The sequence below is a fragment of the Haemaphysalis longicornis genome, unplaced genomic scaffold, assembly GCF_048455015.1.
Source record: "Haemaphysalis longicornis isolate Haplotype H1 unplaced genomic scaffold, Haemaphysalis longicornis Haplotype H1 scaffold_3, whole genome shotgun sequence".
Taxonomy (NCBI): domain Eukaryota; kingdom Metazoa; phylum Arthropoda; class Arachnida; order Ixodida; family Ixodidae; genus Haemaphysalis; species Haemaphysalis longicornis.
In genome coordinates this window covers 133977176-133990364 of record NW_027526335.1, presented here as the reverse complement: position 1 = coordinate 133990364, position 13189 = coordinate 133977176, and positions in this window count along the sequence as shown.

Here is a 13189-nt window from a genome sequence, read left to right as displayed (position 1 = left end):
CTTGAACCAGAAAAACTCCGTGCGTTGGTTGCCGTGCGTTGGTTGCCGTGCTGGCACGATACTCACGCGTATTTGACTTCGGGCGAACACATCGATGCTCATCAATACCGCCCACACGGACCCACCATTCAATCCATACTGGGGAAGCCCGATCCATACGGCAAAAGCCGTACCGCGTTTCACCATCCGAGCGCAAGATTATCTAATGAACGAGTACGAGACATGTTCCAGAATGGCGTGATTGGAGCATCTTCAAGTGCCTGGGCACCTCCGGTGATATTGGTCCCAAAGAAAGAGGGCTCATGGCGCTTCTGCGTTGACTATCGGCGCCTAAACAAAAATACTAAAAAAGACGTCCAACCACTTCCCCGCATAGATGATGCAATAAATTGTCTTCATTCGGCTTCGTACTTCTCTTAAGTTGATTTTCGATCAGGCTACTGCCAAATTCCCGTGAACCCCGAAGAAAGAACAGCGCTTATCACACCCGATGGACTATTTGAATTTAATGTTATTCCCTTTGGACTGTAACGCCCCTTCCACGTTTGAGCGTTTCATGGATACGGTACTTCAGGGCCTCAAGTTGGAAGTCCGCATGTGCTACCTCGACGATATCGTCACTTTTGGTCGCACGTTTTGTGAACACAACACGCGCTTGGCCACTGTTTTGAACCGTTTAGAAAAGGGAGGTCTCATCTTTCGATTTCGATTCGGAGAGCGGCAAACTCTTGTCTTAGGCCTTGCTGTCGACAAACATGGCGTCAGACCGGATCCACCCAAGATACGAGCCGTTAGCTGCTTTAAAAAACCCACCTCTGCGAACGACCTTCGCAGCTTCTTGGGACTTTGCACCTATTTTCGTCGTTTCAAAGGCGGAGCATTTCTTAGGCTCGCCTGGTCCTCCGACGTTGATGGAGGCGCCGTCCACACGCTCACTGCGCATGCGCAAATCTCCTCCTTACACCCAGAGCTCCGCGATACTGCACTATAAAAAAAAGAAATAGTTAGCGGCGCCCGGTTTCGATCCCACGACTCTCTGGCCGCAACGGGAGGTACACGGTGCTCTTCCCACTACGCTACAAATCCGGGACAGGAGCAAGTGCTACGAACGCGCCTTATGTCCTTGACTCATTCAAACTACGTCAAAAAACTACTAATACAACGAAGGCACGCGAAGCTGCACGTCAACGGAAACGACGAACTGAAAACTTTACAGGGGGATGCTGAATTTCCCGTGGGAAAGCTGTGGCGAGAAGCGCAACGCGCCCTGCAGCTCAACCAGCCCCGTCCGCAGCGCCTCTGATGCTGATTGTGGCAAGATGCCCCTAGGGATTGGCCAACCAAAAAATCCATCACGAGATAGGTTCGCGTTCAACCACCGTCGTCATCTTCCCGTAGGGGAACCGCCGAAGAAGAAGAAGAATGAGAAGACAAAGCTGCGAAGAGGAGGGCGTGTACATTGCTCTCAGCCGGTGCACCAATGGCAACAACCTTTACCTCACCAAAGCTGACGGAAACTACCGATTCTACCAGAGAGACAACATCAACAACAACATGATGGACGAGTTTCGGCGCCTTGAGAACCACCGCCTACTCACCGTAACACAACAGCACTTGCGTGACTTTGCCACCGGTGTGGACCCGGACGCAGAATTCCCTCTGGCGCTAGTAAAAACCAGATCGCTCAACATAATGGCAACACTATGGAACTACACGGAACCATCACGATGCTACGCATCCTCATCAGGGTGCCCCACGGGAAGATGGTGTAATTTTTTTCTCCCTGCCTTTGCTGACATAGCCTATCCTCTACAATGTCGTCTGCGGAAAAACGGTCCATTCAAATGGAGTACCGACTGTGCCGTCGCTTTTCTTCTCTTGAAACATCTTCTGGCATCCGGACCGATTCTCCGCCATTTTGATGCCCAGGCGCCGACTGATGTTCACAGCGATGCCAGTGGGCTTGGAGTTAGGGCCGTGCTTGTTCAGCGCCACAGTGATGGTGAGCATGTTATTGCTTACGCCAGCCGCACTCTCAGCAAGTCGGAGTAGAATTATACTCTCACGGAGCAAGAGCATCTGGCAGTTTTTTGACACACAGCGATTTCGCCCCTATCTCTATGGGCATCCTTTTACCATCGTCACAGATCACCACTCACTCTGCTGGCCCGCCAACCTTCATGATCCTTGTAGGTGTCTGGCACGCTGGGCTCTCCGTCTGCAGGAGTATGATTTCACCGTATCATAGAAAAGCGGCCGCAAGCATACTGACGCTGACTGCCTCTCCCGGCTGCCACTCGAATCAATGGCCTCTGACGAAGACAACGTTTACTAGTATCTCACCTCCATTTGGACATCTTTCCCTGAGCCGGCTGTTTTCAAAAGGGAGGAGTGCAGCGACAAAACTTTGGACTCGCTTTTCGCTTTAACCGATGAATCGAAGCCTACTAGCCGTTTCTGCGTGCGAAACGAAACACTTTACAAGATGAACTATTCGGCTGCCGGACCTCGTCTCCTACTTGTTGTGCCAGAAAGCCTCCGTAGCGCTGTCATAAGTTTCGTGCATGACGATGTCACATCGGGCCACATGGGACTCGCGCGCACTCTGCCCCACGCTCAACAGCGGTTTTACTGGCCGAACATGCGCAAGACTATTGAGCGCTATGTCGCCACTTGTACCCAATGCCAACAGTGCAAAAATTCAACAACTGCTCCAGCAGAGCGACTCCACTCTGTTGACCCGCCAAGTCGTCCTTTACAACAAGTTCGGATTGACCTGTTAGGACCTTTCCCCCGCTCATCGCATGGACATCGCTGGATCATTGTATGCGTGGATTACCTCTCTCGCTATGCCGAGACGGCTGCTCTACCGTCTGCCACTGCTACAGGGATCGCTGTCTTTTGCTTCGCTACATTTTGCTACGCCATGAACCTCCCCCCCCCCCTCCCCCCAAGTCATAATCAGTGTCCGTGGACGTCAGTTTACTGCAAATGTCGTTGAAGAGTTGCTTCGCCTTTGTTCCGTCCAATTTCGTCATGCTGCGCCAACCACCCCCCAAAAAATGGACTGACGGAACGTAACAACCGCACGTTAGCTAGCATGTGATCTATGTATGTCAGCTCGGAGCGTGAGAACTAGGATGATCTGCTTACATTTATCACATACGCGTACCATACTGTGAAGCACGAAACAACCGACTACAGCCCCTTCATCCTCCTTTATGCCTGGCGGCCCGGTAGCTGTCTCGACACCATTTTCCCTTTCTTCAAGCATGACGACCCTTCCTTAGCTAGGACGATCTGCCTTGGCGAAGAAGCTCGTCGGCTTCCCCGCGTACGAATCCTGTCCTCCCATAAGCGCTCTAAGCAGTGTTACGGTAGTCGTCGGCTGGATGTAACATTCACACCGGGTGATTTAGTGTGGCTTTGGACACCGCTGCGCAAGCGCTGCTTGTGTGAGAAGTTTCTGGTTCATTACTTGGGTCAGTTTGCTGTACTACAACGTCTCAGCGATGTCACCTACGTCGGCGCACGATTGACTTCGACTGGCCGAAAGAGAAAAAGAACGCAAGTAGTTCATGTTGCCCGTCTGAAACGTTGTGAAGAACGCTCCACAAGCTGACTCGCCCTGGGGGCTTCGTCTGCGACGGGAGAAATGTTGCGCACATCATAAGTGCCGTATATTCGCTGATGCGTTTATAACATTTCAACGGTCAACCATCTGAGCAAGCTGATTGGAAGAAGAGGAGAATAAGGTTGCACTCCGGCTTGGCACCATCATTCACGGACCGCTCTACCATATACGCTCGTCCTACGCCGTCCGATCTCACTGTAAATAAATCCATTTAGTAAAAATATTATAACCTAAAACTCGCGCAGGAACAGAAGTTTTTCAAGAGGGGTAAACCAGTCAGTACGCTTGCATCCCCAAATATAAACTTTGCATTTCAGCCACGATCTCGCGGACATGCGCCACAGCGATACGGGAATAAATAACGTGAACCCGGCGACCTACCAGACGACTTCACAGGATGCGCATGCCGAGCAAGAGAAAAGCACGTTGGGAACGTCACAGCGGACACACAAAGCAAGTATCGTGGAAAAAAAGGCCGAGGACATACCTCTCTTCAGAAGTCTCTGCACGATATTCCCCCGCCCTTCCCTCCACCCCCCCCCCCCCCAAAAAAAAAAATACCGCATTTTGATAGTGTAGGATTGCGTGATCTATAGTTTTCCTGTCGCCCAATAACCTACGATTTACGGATTCCAAAGAAATACCGTCCCAGTTTTACAGGAACTGTTGAGAAATACCGTTCAGAAAAGAAAGCTTTATACCCAGACCAATGGCCATACATTTACCTCGATGCAGAGTACCTCAGCAATTGAATTGTTAGGGCAGTAGAAAAAACGGAAAAAAATTTACCACTCGCATTTACCTAGTTCCTAATGGTGCGTGGTAGGGATGTAGAAAGATCTAGTGCAGATTGTACCCATGACGAAGTTTCTCGTTTGAAGACAAGTGCCAAAAATACCTTAAAAGGGAATCCGTTTGATCGCACAAGAAACGGCAGCACGACAGACGTACAGGTGGCTTAGAACGAGGGCACCTGCTCGTATAAAAGAAAGGTTGAATCTCTGCATGCCTTTTCAGCTTCAATGCGAAATAAAGATGGGGAATATTCTATGAAGCTCTTGAATATTGTTGCGGGAACGCGCAATTGCCTACACAAGGTACAATATCTCAGATGCCAAGTGGTTTTCGCACATCATTAGGCGGGGGAATATATATTGTTCTAGCGAAAGCGATAAAATGTTTTTGCTTACAGGTTTCAAAGAGGACAATTCTAGTGTCCGTGGCTGCGCTCAAAACACTGTTCCGGACTGGGAAACAAGAGTTGACTTAGTGCGTGCGCCGCTGATGATATATCGCGTAAAAGGCGATCGTAATGGCGCGAGAAAAGAACACGGGCACGCGGTAAAATAATAACTCTGATTCTGGAGAAGCGGTGACGTGAAGTGTCGCCAGGCAGGAAGTTCAAGTGATTCACGCCAAAAATGAAGAAAGAAAAGCAAAAAAAAAAACTCAGGGAAGCTTGCACTTATGGACAAGACTTGAATGACGAAGCTTCTGTTGGAGATCATGAGCGGAAGCTGGGCAGCATCGGCACTCCGCAAAGCGCAGTCATCTCGCCATTTCTCTTCAACCTGGTGATGATTGGAGTCGCCGAACGCCTGAACCAGCTCCCTCAAGTCAAGTACACCATCTATGCGGACGACATTACCCTCTGGGTCCCCGGGGGTAGTGACGGCCACATTGAATCCCCACTACAAGAGGCAATCGACAACATCGAAGACTGCCTGAAAGACACGGGACTACGATGCTCTCCGCAGAAATCGGAGTTGCTGATACTACCACCGCCCGGGCGCCTCCGCAAGCGAGCAGCGGAGGACGCCAAAAAGATCATGCTGCGCACGGGGGACGGCACAGTCATACCCCACGTGAAAAGCATCAGAGTGCTCGGCATGCACATCGAAGCCAGCCGCAGCAATACAACCGCAATCGACCGCATGGTCACCAAGATGGGGATCGCAACGCGTCTCATCAAACGAATATCTACGCGCAGACAGGGAATGCGAGAAGCTAACCTGCTGCGCCTCTTGCAATCATTTGTCATGAGCCACGTTACATACGTTGGTGCGTTCCACTACTGGAAACAACAGGAGAAGGATAGGATCTATGCGGCCATCCGCAAATCCTACAAGGCAGCACTGGGGTTGCTCAACAGCACGAGTAACCAGGCCCTTGCCGAACTGGGGGTACACAACACCCTGGACGAGGTGAGTGAAGCCCAGCGGGTCTCGCACCTCGAACGCCTCGGTTCCACCAAGACCGGCAGGGCCATCCTCCAGAGGTTGGGCCTCAACCCACCTCAAGTTGACCAACATCAAGATAGGATCGTTCCCATAGAGGACGACATCATTCGCAAGATCAAGGTTCTCCCCTTGCCGCGGAACGTCCACCCGGACAGGAACGCGGAGAGGATAGCGGCGCGAGCCCGAGCGCTCGCCGAGGCACACAACAGTGACGAGGGGGCAGTATACGTGGATGCAGCCAAGCACCGCGACCGCCCCAACACATATGTGGTGGTGGTCGTACGAGCCACCACCGGGGAACTAATTAACGCCTGCAGCATCAAGGCCCGAACGGCCGCGCAGGCAGAGGAGGCTGCCATAGCCCTAGCGCTAGCGAGCAGCCCCACAATCACCACGGTGCTCAGCGACTCGAGGACCGCAGTAGCAAGCTACGCCAGGAACGCCGCGTGCGGGACTGCAGCGAGCCTGCTCCCCGAGCGCAAGGAGACTACAACGCACATCCGCTGGTTCCCCGCACACGTGGGGGGCATTGCGGGTGGCACCGTCAACCGCAACGAGGAGGCGGACGCCATCGCACGCTAGCTCGCGCACCGTGCGGTGCCCCCCTGCCCATCGTCTGCGGCGGAGATCATGGAGCCCCTGACCAACTACGGGGACATCCTTCACTGGCATCGTGCGGGAAGACGCGCCCTGCCCCCACCTCACCCGAGGCTCAAGAGGGGCGAAGCCGTCCTCCTCCGTCAACTACAGACTGGATCCGTGCTGACTCCAGCGCTCGCGCGTCACGTGTGCCCTGGAACTTACGAAAGTGCAGTGTGCAGTGTGTGCGCGTTGGTGACTGCAGACCTGGCCCACATCATGTGGGGATGTGAAAGACACAGTGCAGTGGGGAGCCCAAAAGAGCTACCACCGGACAATATAGGACTCGTGAGCTCGCCCGAATACGAGCGGCAACTGCTGGCAGTCCAGCGGATCGAGGCTGCTCTGGCCCGGCAAAGGCGAAAAGGAGACCCTCCTTCGGGAGGGGACTCGCCGAGTAGCCTGAACCGGTGCCCAGGCATAGCTTCGGGGTCTGCTTAGTACACAGACAGGGGGGGGGGGGGGGGGCGAAGCCCTGCGTGGCCTGACCCGCCTCCCCGCCGGAAATTTTCAATAAATGTCATTTTCTCTCTCTTGACGGACCCACACTCGAGTTTTAGTACCGTTGTGGTGTCGTGGTTGACGTCAGCGCCACGGCATTTCGATGACCTTATGTTGAGCGAGGTCAGAGTGTGCTTGTCGTTTGGGTCAATGTTTTCGCACGGCAATCTGCAAATGCTACTTTGCACGCCGAGCCTTTCGAAGCACGGCCTCATCCTAGGCCATGAGAACTATCCGCGGCCGGGCGATATGGAGTCAGTGATAACCTACAGCAGCTTCCACATTCACGTCGCGGCTTTTTTACGGTACAGAGCGCATGCCCCTCACCCGACGACACGGGAACCAACGAGTGAGGAACGTACGCTATGATGGGTCTTTCTCGTTCCGAGCAAGTGTAGCCTCGATACGGCGAGCACTGGAGTTTTTTTTTTTTTGTGACCGGTGTTGGCCAATCTCCCTGCTTAGCTTGACGAACGTGCGCTCTGGGCACGTGCGCACGAGCACTCGGCATATTTCTGGTTTTTTGCCACCGCGGACACCACACACAAATCAGTTGTGTAACAGCTTCGTTGTTCAAAAAAGGGAGACGCAAACCCGGCGTAGCAGTGAAGTCTGGTAGGTATCGGCAGGGGAAGCGCTAAGGCTTTCGTCTTCAAAGCACGCAAGCAGAGCTCAACGCCAAAGGAATTATTTCATGTGCCTTGTTTTGATTTTTTAAGATCAGCGGCCAATTTAAGGCGATGTTTTTAGGAAAGAGAGGAACGCACACGTAGAAATGTGGTAATGCGGAAATTTTTTCAGTCGACTCAAGCGGAAGAAAACGCTAGAAATAAGTGCCAGGTGCCAGACTCCCTTCGATATCCTCCGTAGAACTAAGTACAAAAAACTGTGAAAAGACATCATTTGCGATCTTGTGAAACGTTCGATAGCTTGGCAGTCGCAAAAAACACAGATTCTCACGTTTCCTAGCGCCCAACGAACGCTGTTTACGAATTCGAAAAGGGCAACAGTACGACGTGTTATTCGTTCCGGGGTACCTATTTATGTGCCGCCGGAGTAACTGACCGCTCTGCCAGGCTCTGACGTCAGCGATGTCGTCAATGCAGAGACGGGCGCATGAGCCACCGCAGGTGTGTATGCATTATCAATGACGGCGCAAATATTTGACCCCGGCGGGGCGCTGTCCTGAAATTTATTTTCAGTGTTTGGGTTCACATTTATATCGAGGCTTATATCGTTTTGATCGTCGCAGTGGTTGAACTATTTTACATGCTACGCTTCGCTTGAGCAACTCGTGTCTGTGCATTCCTTTTTTCTTCGTTTTGTAGGCACCGCTGTGCTGTCTTTCAATCCGGGCGATCGCGAAAAAATTGGATAACCGCTGTATGAGCTTGCGCTTTTGCAGTCCAGTGACCCTAGCCGTCAGTATTAAGGTGTTTAGGTACTGAAAGTTTTCACTCCAATGGACTTTAATAATAGGCATTTAAAAACGAAGACAAATCGTGAGATTTTTTGTGGTAACTAGAAATGAAATCAGAAAGAGAGGGAATACCATGAGAAATTTGCTTTTCCCGGGAAAGTGATGCCACAGTACTGGTTGTGCGGAGTGAATGTTCCGAATGTTATAAAACCCCAGGTAGCCCAATTTTTTCTGTGGCACTCCCCTATGGCGTGCCCGTAGCGCACGTATATTGCGGAGCGTAGAAATATCAACGGTTGCTCTGTTTTCACGACGTTCTCAGTCGTGCTTCAAATCTTCTTTTTTTGGAAATTTTCTAGCCTTGGTTTTTTTGGAATAGATGTATGAGATGCGGATTTTTGATTTCGTGAATTTGTTTCTAACTTTTTATTTCTTGATTCTTGAATTTTTGGTGTTTAAAATTTTGTGGGACTAATTACCTCCATATACGCTTTTATAAGGATAACGGCGTTACTTTCACCAACAATGCATTTTTGTGCAAATGCAGGGCGTTGCATGGACTCGGCATAGATTGCTACGTGCTAAAAATGAGAAACTGCTGCGGGCGCAGGTTGTGTACAGAAATTGTGCATAGAGCCACTAAATACCCGTTCTCGGTGCAAACATCGCCTCTTATTGTTCGGCCGTGTAATGGCAGAAAATAGCTTTTTCAGAGTATTATCCGAACACAACACCCACTTCGTTGCGTTCAAATCAACGAAAATGAAAGCACGAAAGCTTGAATTAAGCTCTTTCAGACTCCTGTTTACCAATTCGGAAGCTAAAAGGAGCCCTTCCACGTTTTTTGTTTTTGTTTTGTTTTATTTTGTTTCGCATTGAGCATTGAGAATATACCGGAGCGCATGCCATTGATCAAGGCCTTTGTCCTTTGTGCGACACGGGAGCTGGAATCTCTTTAAAATTGAATGTTGTCAGGAGCCAAAAGAAGAGCGCTGACACGTGCTCCTCCTTTTTTTTTTTCACTTCCGAATAGGGGTATAAAATGAATGGAAGAAGAACCTTTTTTAGAGGCTCATTCGACAGACTGGTGTTTGAACCCGAAGTTCCTTCACATGGGCGTTGCCAGTTCTAGGTTTGACAGGTGAAACTTTGTTCCACCAGTGGGCCTACTGCGCGCAGGGCGAGACGACACGCACAAAAACTCACTTCTAAGCCAAACGCCCCGGAAGTTCCTGGTAATATTTGTTCTCCGCTTCTGCTAACTTCCGAACCAAAGTAGAAAACACATTGCAGTGGGTTTGAGAGTTCGGTGTAGATGTACGGTAGGATCATCACAACGCCTTAACACACACATACTACGAAAATATGCTGGGTTTAATAAAAGATCAAAGTACATAACTCTACAACATTAATTAGATACTTGTTACGGCACTAACTTCCCCGCAAGAAAAAACTGCACTGAAACGGCGGGATACATGAGCTCAAAAGTTATTTGTTTTCGCAGGGCAGTGGTACGGCCAAAAAACATTATTACTATTTGAACGCTTACAGGTGTCTGGAGCCTAAATGAGAGGCCAAAGTGTCTTCCAGATGTAATATTTGACCAGCGTGATCCTGCTAATAAGGGTGGGGAGCGCTGGATATGTAAATAAATGTTTAATGAGGTGGCCGTGCCTCAGCCATGACATAGTTAACAGTTTTTTGTAACCCTTTTCGAGAGCTACATGACAACCCCGCACGCAGAATGGCTCCTGCTAGCTGCATGAGGCATGTCGCTCATGTTTATTTAAGTAGAAGGTAACGTGGGCATAGAGAGTGGAGCCGCTCCTGTAAATTGGTCGCGACCGTGTCTTGTCTCATGCTTTATGCCCTTTTTTAACCTAGCTGCCGTGGTATATATGTCATTGTCTCGGAACCATTGTAACATCTAGGTCTGCTTATAGTATCGGTGATAACATTGGTTCCATGCTTGTCGTTTTTCTAAATTGCCGCTCATGTACCATCTCACTGACGGCATGTAGGAACATTGGTAACAGTGCTAATAGCTGAGATAGCTGGGTAAGCGTGTTACACGAACGTGACGACATAATACCCAGGCTATATCACAGGGACGCTGTGTAAAGTGCGTCCTTATTTAAAAGGAATACCTCAAAGTACGCGTGAAGCGCATGTGGCTAATGCTAAGGCTCTGTATTTCTGTCAAGCTTGGTTCACATGATTTGTATGCGCGTAGAGGGGAGAGCTGTAACCTCTGCTTCCTATAAGCATGTGCTTGATCATTCTCTATTGTTCTGCATATCGAGCGCAGTATTTCTGTTCCGAATGCAGCCCCACAAAGCGGAACAATACAGTATTACGTTGGTCCATGTCCAATGAATATCACTTCTAAATAAAATTAAGGACGCTCACATTTATGGCAACAATGACGCATTAAGGGCCTGTGCCGCAGCGAAAAATTAAATGGGCCGCAATCGTGGACTTGATTGATTGATTGTAGGGTTTAACGCGCCGAAGCAACGCAGGCGATGAGACGCGCTGTAGTGGAGGGCTCCGGATTAATTTTGACCACCTGGGGATCTTTATCGTGCGCCGAAATCTCGCACACACGGGCGTTTTTGCGATTCGCCTACATCGAAAAGCGGCCCCCGCGGCCGGGAATCGAACCCGCGTCCTCGTGCTCAGCAGCGCAACGCCTTAGCCACTGAGCCACCGCGGCGGGTGCAATCGCGGACTTAAACCGTCGTGATGGTCGTGAAGGTTGCGTACAGCTTCGCTACCTTCAATGCTTACGAGTTAGTGTCACATTTCTTCAATATTTTGATGCCCCAGGTAACTCGCGCTGTTTTGAAACCCGATAGTCTTTCCTGAGCTACTTAAACACAAAAAATGTGGTCTTTCTGCGTGTGTGTATGTCGTCTGTCTTGATATGGTTTATGAGGCCACTTGTGCATCTACTACGCATTACACGTTGGCGATTCCGGTCGTTGTGCAAAATGTCACCGTTACAATTTTGCCGCCCACGGTGACCGTCTATATTACGATGCGATCAACCTTGCATCTGTTCTACAACCGCTCTTCCATGCCCGAGCAAACGCTCCTCGAGCGACCCATACTAGCTGCTTCCAGTCAGATTACTGGACAAGTGTTGCAAGTGGCGCGAGTTGGCCTGGCATCTTGCAAACGTTGCGAGAATTCGACGGCTAAAATAGGCAGGCAGAGCGAACTCCTTTTAAACAAGCTACTCTGTTCACACTGACAAACCCGTTGGGCCATTACAGTACATTTCTGTGACCACATTTTTCTGAAAACCCGTAGTGCGGGATGTCAGCCAGAAGTCCCCCCAGTAGTCTGCTACGGATGTCGTTAAGGGGTTGTGGTGAAGCCGGTGGCTGTATTGTGAATGCTGTCATCCGAGGTTTACCGAATACACTACGATGGACGTTATTTCGAAGGGCTGCGTGGTGCGCGGGGTGACCGAAGGGTTTACGGGATATTTCGCGCTGGACGTCGTTTATTGGGGTGACGAAAGCGAGTAGTCACATGGAATGCACATCCTGGGGTGGCTAAGGCATCCCGTTGCGCCTTACACCATGTAGCCGCAAGATGGGTGGTTTGAAAAATGGCGTGTAAAGGCGTAACAACATAAAGTGATTTTTGCGAGACAAGGGGTGGTCACCGAGGTCATCTGTCACTGGCTTGTGTCGCGTCACTCGCTTCTAGCCCTACAAAAAACTTTCCTTGTTGCACGAAATGGGAAAATCAGGCTGTTATAATATGGCGTCACGTTGTCGTGTCGCTGGCCAATATCGTTTCATGTGGTCACGCCCATGTTATACATCTGTTCTCACGTCGTTTGGAGGAATCGCTTTATGTAGATATGTCGCTCTTGCTGAAATAAAACTGCCTAACTGCCGCGATTGCTTACCTCCGATGTCGTACACCTAAAAATGAACCCTTCAAAACAATGACGAGTGCTTAAAGTACACGAGTACTCAGAAGCCAACGTTGGAGCAAGGGTTTTGTGGCTTGTTTTATTTAGTACAGAAATTGCTTTTAAGAAGGAGATCAAGTAATTGGCAATGGTAAGGAGGCCAGGAAGACAAATAAAAGCTGTTAAATTTGGAAAAAAAAACTGCCATGTTGTCACTAACACAGCTCATATCAGTTTTGAAATACCTATTTTAATCAGCTAACTTAATAAATATTACAAAACTTTCACAGTTCGCAATACAGTGACGTAATACGGGCAGGCGTTACGCCAGAGAGGGTAGGACTGAAAAGATAATTATCCACTGTGTTACCTGCCCCTTATCATTCAAGTGATACGATACAAACAACACAAACCGCACTAGAATGTCCGAGTCACAATCCTCCGCCAATCAAGCAAAAAAAAAATTGTGACTTAAACACAAGAAGCCGGACAGTCTCAAGGGGTGCTGTAATAAAGACTCTTCTCCGAGGCTGACTTCTGTAGAAAGACGTCTATTCCTACTCCTTCACAGACACGTTTCTAGAAAGTGGCTGCTAGTGCAACTGCTTCATCGGTTCCGTTTCCTGAATATAGTATTTATTCCAAGTTCGCAAGTAAATTCGTTTGTTTTTATCTAAACTAGGTAGTCTTTAATGAATAACATTATATATGTCGTTCATGGCAAGTTGAAACTACCACTGCATAAGTAGGAGATATGCTGACTGGAAGAGTTTATTAAACTTCCCCTATCTTCATACCTTCGGTGTCCTTCCGTTTAGCATTTG